The 7,001-nt window shown below is 38.1% G+C and overlaps 1 long non-coding RNA gene across 1 annotated transcript; it reads right to left on the reverse strand.

Moving 5' to 3' along the window:
- Window positions 1–1,529: 1,529 nt before the first annotated feature.
- On the reverse strand, window positions 1,530–3,182 carry LOC148331911 (uncharacterized). Its single transcript, XR_015844586.1, has 4 exons — window positions 2,595–3,182; window positions 2,064–2,106; window positions 1,878–1,993; window positions 1,530–1,572 (listed from the first exon to the last, which is right to left on the reverse strand). It is a non-coding gene; the product is annotated as an uncharacterized LOC148331911 (long non-coding RNA).
- Window positions 3,183–7,001: the final 3,819 nt, after the last annotated feature.

Raw genomic sequence — 7,001 nt, forward strand, 5'->3', positions numbered from 1 at the left:
AAACATTTCTTAAAAAAAACAACAACAAACGTATGTGACCAACTGCTCACACATGCGTAGACGAGACCTGACCTCAATTAAACATTAATGATTTCAATGCTTTTAAACAAATGGAAAAAAAATCACACGAGGAAGGCTTTTCTCATTTTCAATAAAAATCACGCAAAATAGAGAGAGAAAATAGGTGGAATTATGATTAATACTAAAATGTTGAAAATTGACTTAGCTGAGTCTTTATTAGTCAAATAGCTGAAGGACGAGACACGTGCCCACCAAAATAATGATTTTAACGCAATATAATAATAATTTGTGTTTTTTGCATGAGCCCTAGCAGTTCTCTGGTGCATTTTGGAATCACTATAAAGACGTTGTATGACACAATTGTCGTTGTAAAATTTTCCTTCTTCTTTCAAACAACAATCAAATTTTGTGGTTAGCCTTGTTTAAAAACAAAACAAAAAAACGCAAATTACATTTTCAATACTGCTGCTGCTGCTACTACACTCTAAAAAAGGATTGGTGAGATTAACCAAAAAAATGGTTAAAATTGACCAATCTAGTTGGTAGTTATGTGTCCGACTGATCTTTTGGTTAAAACAACCAATTGAGAATAGATAGCGTTTTTAACCAATGTTTATTGGTTGTAGGTTCCAACCAATACACGTCAGTCCTTTTGACCAAGATATTGGTTAATTTGTGCACAAGCAACCAATATAAATTGGTTGGACTGGAACCATCTATATTGGTTCATAATGACTATTTTAATTGGTTAAAATGGTACCATTATTGATTGGTACTGCAGGCTTGGAATTTAACACTGGTATCTGGAATAAAATAATGAGCAAGGTTAAAGCACCAATGCAGTTCAGTTTAATTTAAAAAACAATACACTATATATTACAATGCATACATAATACAATACATAACAGTATACAAAATATTTAGTAAATAGCATTTGGAACAGTTAATGCAGTGATAACAAAACACAAGTTACAATTGCCAGTCCTTCCCTATGGAATGAGCTTCCATTAAATGCTAGGTGAGCCCCCTCTCTGTCCACTTTTAAAACACATTTCAAGACAAATTTTTATTCTTTAGTTTTCGACTCGACATGAGACTGTCGTTGTTCTTCTGGTATCTATTGTATGTGTTTATATCTTTTAATTTGTGTGCTAATTTCCCACAAATTAATATTACACCACATCAAAAGCGCTTTTTTTTACAGCTCCAGCTGTTGAAAAATGCGCTATATAAATAAAGCTGTATTGTATTTTGTTTTGATAATTAGTTCTTGAGTCCTTGGAGTTAAGACATCAGAGGGTATGGCAATGCCATACACACGCACCTCTGAAGAAACATCCACACATCAGCAGCTTCTGTTGGGTATTCCACATCATATCCAATTTTGACAAGAGAGTCCAACTGGTAAACTAGTCGTCATAAAAGGACGTAGAAAATATTTGCTGCCAAGACTGTGGTCCCAGAGGCAACCACTTGGGCTAGCATGTGACCCCTCTCTTCGCACATTACTCTATCCATTCCCTTTGACAGGCAAGGGGGTCTGTTTCCAGGCTGGAATGAGAATAGAAAAATACAGTTTATTGTACAGACAGTTATTTTAGTTAATGAAAACTAACAAAATAACTAAAACAATAATTGAAAAAACATTTCGTTACCTCGGTCAGCATTTAACAAATGTTTGCAATTTGAACTTTACTTCTGGAATGTGTGCATGCATGCATCTTGGTAACACAAATAGACCTCATTGTCATTGTTAAAATGTGAAACCTGAAAGATTTCTTTATGGCACTTAAAACAAATGTAAACCATGCTTCACACCAACTCTATACATGTACTGTCCAAAATTAATGCCACACCTTCAGAAAGTATTGTAGTTTTTGGATGAACTTGGCCCGTGGAACCACTTTAGGAAACATGTCTTTCACCAGATCATCAGCAAGACATGAAAAACTCTCCTTGTCAATTTCTTCCTCTGAAAAAGAACAAAACTAATATATTATCACACAGTCCTTATACATGACATTATGCTTTTGATACTATACCTTTTTAATTGAGATTCAAGCATCACACACCAAGCACTAATACCTAGAAATAAACAAATGTATTATTTTCTCGGCAGTGCATATACACTGCAAACTTATATCATTCAGTGTTTCCCCCAGGTTTACTGGTTTGGAAGAGAGGGGAATGCTTGAACACAAATCAGCGCAGGTTATCTTATGAAGCAGGTGTCAGTCCTCCTCCAAAACAAGCAGCTTGAACACGTCGACATTGCCAATATGCTAAGTTAATGTTGTGGGCTTCAACGTTGTTGATAACCACACGCACTTCTAATACATTGATATCGCGGGTGTACTAGCTTTATTTGAATACAATTTCTTGGCAGTATACAACAATAGCCTTATATGTTTTATTTCCTGACCGTTCTCACGAAAGTAAAAATTGCTCAGTTGACGAAAAACATTGGAAAAGCCATTACCGTCGTTTAATGGCGGGCGTTTTCACATTTTCAAAACCAGCGCAGCAAACATTCTCCGAAGAGCTCTAGCATGAGAGTGACAACAAAGACTTACCGTGAGAATACAATTACATTTCAGGGACTCGCCGTTACAGGTTGTGTTCAGGACTAGGCATGTAATACCGTGCGGATGTTAACAGTTACTCTTCTTTCTACACTGACCGCCCCCCCCGACGCCATATACAGCAAGTAACCGCCTAAAGCCTGCTTTCGTCTGCTCCCGCCTTCCGTCTTCTTCACTTCCTTTGGTGCAAACGGGACGAAACAGCGCCAGCTTCCAATGGTGGCCAAACACATTTCTAACATTTTACCCATGCAAACACTATTGTGTAAAGCGATTCAAACACTGGTTAACATTTGGGACATTTGAAATAAGGGTTTAGACTGCTCAGATGTAATTAATTTCAAATGCTATACATACGTAAATTAAACAGTATTAAACACTTGTCTGATGTTTATCTCGGAGCGCATGCCATTTGGAGAGCCCCGGGAATACAAGCTGAAGTACAACCATTAAAAACAGTCTCCATACTTACCCTTGAATCTTTCCACGTAGTTTTCTAATCCCCACTCCTGTAGCGTCTCGATCCAAAAGTCAAAATGGAAGTTTGCGATGAGAGACAACGTGGTTTGTGAAATGCAACGCCAGACTATTTATGTCTAAATTAATTACATAAATGGTACCAATATTTCTTGTTGATTCATAGAGATAATATAATTTAAATTAACATAAATAAATTGTAAATTAATATATACTCGTTCAGTAGGTCTGACGCACACTACACACTATGTAGCAAAACAGTTGGGCTAGTGAAGTGTCCTTTCTGTAACCAAATTCATTGGTTGTTTGGATAACCAATGTATTTGGTATTCTTATAAACAACCGGATTGGTCATTGACCGCCCAATCTATTGGTTAATCTAACCAAAATAAGCTTAACCAAATAGATTGGTAGTTTTTTTAACCAATCCTTTTTTAGAGTGTACTACTACTACTAATGATAATAATAATGTACAAAAATGTGCCAAAATTAAAAGAGATTTGTCATTTTTGGGGGAAATGGGGTACTAAATACATTGACTCCTAATAGTCAAAGCTTCTGTACATGCTTTTCATTAGTCAGTGACCAAATAAAACATTTTTAGCATGGTCCCACTATTTTAGCACAGGTGGAGGCTACTCTGCGCCACGAGAGCCATATTCCTGCTTGTTTTAGAGGAGTTCCGCTTCCAACACACCTGATTCAAACGATCAGCTCATCAGAAAGCTGTTTAAAAGCCTCATAACAATCCTCCTCTCTTGGACTGGAGTTGCCAGTCATGTCTCAACAGACCATAATATTGTATAACTGGTGACACATCATTTTCATTCGTTAGCACTCGAAGCAGGTAAACACGCTTGTTTTGGGAGGATAATATAAAGAACAATTATTGCAGATGACGTCATTTCGAGGCTTAACGAGTTCGTTTTGCATGTGTAACTCGTGAATAAGTAGATACTAGGGCTGCAGGTCGAGGATATTTTAGTTTTCATGTAACCTTGAAAATTCTATCAAATAATCGAGTATTCACATAAAATAACACATAGCATATCATATGCTATTGTTTGTGGGTCTGTGTGCGCACGTCCATCATCAGCTCCTGTATTTTTGTGTAAATTCTTACCGAAAATATGTTCTTAGCAGACCCACTAGTCTAAATACGTCATGTTGATTAACATTGCATTTGTGGAATATTAATTCAGACGGAGTATTCACCCGTTTTTGTCCATCTCAAGGAGCTGAACATTTCATGTCACTTCTGTCCACTGAAAATGACATCACAGTTGCTCAGAGCTCAGATAACCACCAATCATGACTCAGCTTCAGAAAACAGGTGAGCTGTGATTGATCATTACATGAGCCCTGAGATGATGTCATTTACAGTCGACAGCAAGTGACAAAATGGCCGCCGCTGCGATCATGGCTAATCATGTTAGCTTAGCATTTCAAAGCATGAACTCTGACAACAATATGGCTGACGCGCTGGGTCAAGGGTGGTCGCAGGAATTAATGATGGGGCGTGCGTGTGTGCACGTGTGTGTACAAATGGTGACCCGGACAGGCAGGTTCTGTTGCCGAACTATTAATCATCACCACAGTGAGTGCTGTGTTCACTCCCTTTCTCACATGCAAGCATGCACGCACACGCGCACACACACCCCCACACACGCGCACCCCCACACACACATACACGCGCACACGCACGTGCACACAGTTTATACAGAGCGGGATCATTTACATAAAGTCCTTAAGGCAAATAACTGTTGGGGGCTCTAATTTATATCTGATCGAAAATTAGCCGTCATTATGCGCACCATTAGCTGTGTCTTTAATGTGCTTCTAAGTGCCATTTGTCAAGCGGCTTGTTAATATCCTTCAAGTCTTTAAAGTTGAGAGCTCATTAAAAAGGCTGCGTTGCTCCCATCGCCACACCATTTCATAAGAGGAAAAAAAATAGATATCACAGGGGAGAGGAAAATTTATTTAAAAGTGCTTGTTTGACTTTGTTCCAGAAAAGTGTCATGATTTACCTTGCATGTAAACAATAGAATGTGGTCCAAAAATCGTCCAAAAGATGATAAAAGCATATATTTAAGCTTAGAAGGTGCTGTAATAAAATTGAAGCAGTTTTAAGGTGCACAGTTTGTCCAATGAATATGGCAAACTGTGGCAGAAGCAAAATATTAAATAAAAAAATGGGCCAAAATGCAATTCAAGCAAAATTCAATTGCAATTGAAGCAATACTAAGTAACAGAGTTTGGTTCTAAAACGAACAAAAACACAACTAAAGCAAAATATGTTGGACTAAAAATGGACTAAAATCAATTTAAAACAAAATGAAATGGCAAAATGTTAGCCAAAATGGGCCAAAACACAAGGAACCAAATTTGCTCCTGAAATAAACAAAAATAAATTTAAAGACTAAAAATGGACTAAACTGCAAATCAAGCAGTAAAGTCATCAAATTCAGACAGAATATAAGGCAAGATACACTTAAAACGAAAATAGGCTACAATGCAGTTTAAGCAAATTATTTGGTCCAAAAATGGACTAAAATGCAATTGAAGGGCTAATAATAAGGTAACCAAAATTGGTTCTCCAATGATCAAACAATATACTTAAAGCAACTATTTTGTCCAGATAATCCACCAAAACACAATTGAAGAACGGTTAAGTCAGCAAATTAGAACACAATTTTGCTAAAATGCATTAAAGAAAAAATATTTCATTGAAAAATGGGCTAATACAAAATTGAAGTAACACGACAAACATATTTGGTCAAAAAACTTTCAGCCATTCATAAAAATAGCTTATTCAAGCTAGCTATTGTGAGTCTTTTATCAGCATCGTTTATCCCAAGAGGGTGATATACCCTATCTTCGCTGACTTCAGACAAAAGGTTGACTACACCCTGAACTGGTCACCAGCCTGTCGCAGAGGACACACAGACCGTCACTGAGCAGGAGCTGAGTCAGCCGAGTGTGACACTACACCATCAACTGCGTTGCAAAATTTGAGAAGTTAAAATTCAGTGTTCAAATGGACTCAAAGTCCAAAAAGGCTAAACGTATCTCATTTAAGCCCCCAAATGGGTTCGAAGCAACATCAAATAACCAATTTGGTCTAGAATCTGTCTAAAAAGATGTTGACGCAAAATTTGAACTGTGATGTTTGCCCTGATGCTGGTGTTAAACAAAAAAGAGGTGTCCTGGCTGGTCGACCACGATTTAAAAAAAAAAAAAAAAAGAGAGAGAAAATATACAGTAGGTCATTGAGGGTTAGGAGAGGGACGCTCCCCAAAATAGCTTGTAATTTTGTGATTTTAAAGCTACAATCCTACTCAATTTTTACATTCTGATCTTGAATTGTTTCTTTCCACCATAATGGCGGCATTTCCTTGCTGTAAAAGATGCACATGAAGGTCCACTGGCAAGCCATGCTGTCCTTTTCACATCTTTGGTCTTGACGCGCCGTTATTGGTTACAACTCCCGCGTCCTTAGACCAATCGCTCCCCCCCCCTACTCCATTTTACACCTCCTCCCCTCCCCTCGACTCGCCTCCCCTCTGTGTAACAGCTTCCTCCAGGCCAAAGCAATAAAGGGAGTAATTAGAATGCTAAAGACAGATGTAAATAAAGGGAATGAGACAGTGGTGAGGGATGAGACGTCGAGGTCACAGACTCATGTGCTCTCATCATCAGAAAAAAAAAAAGGGCCCTGAGGCTACGACGAAACACACACACGCAAACACACATGCACGCACGCTGCATTGAAGTTCAACCCATCTATCAAATGACATAACGCCCAATAGGCGACACGGTTCTTGTGACGTCACATGATCTTACCACCGTAACGAGCTTCTCCGCCCCTTGACTTGGCAGCTAAGATGGATGAAGATGTGCCATTTTCAAGCAGGACTT

Source organism: Idiotropiscis lumnitzeri, chromosome 8 (genome assembly GCF_059441095.1).
Source record: "Idiotropiscis lumnitzeri isolate Australia: NSW breed Sydney's pygmy pipehorse chromosome 8, RoL_Ilum_1.0, whole genome shotgun sequence".
NCBI classification, from domain to species: Eukaryota; Metazoa; Chordata; class Actinopteri; order Syngnathiformes; family Syngnathidae; genus Idiotropiscis; species Idiotropiscis lumnitzeri.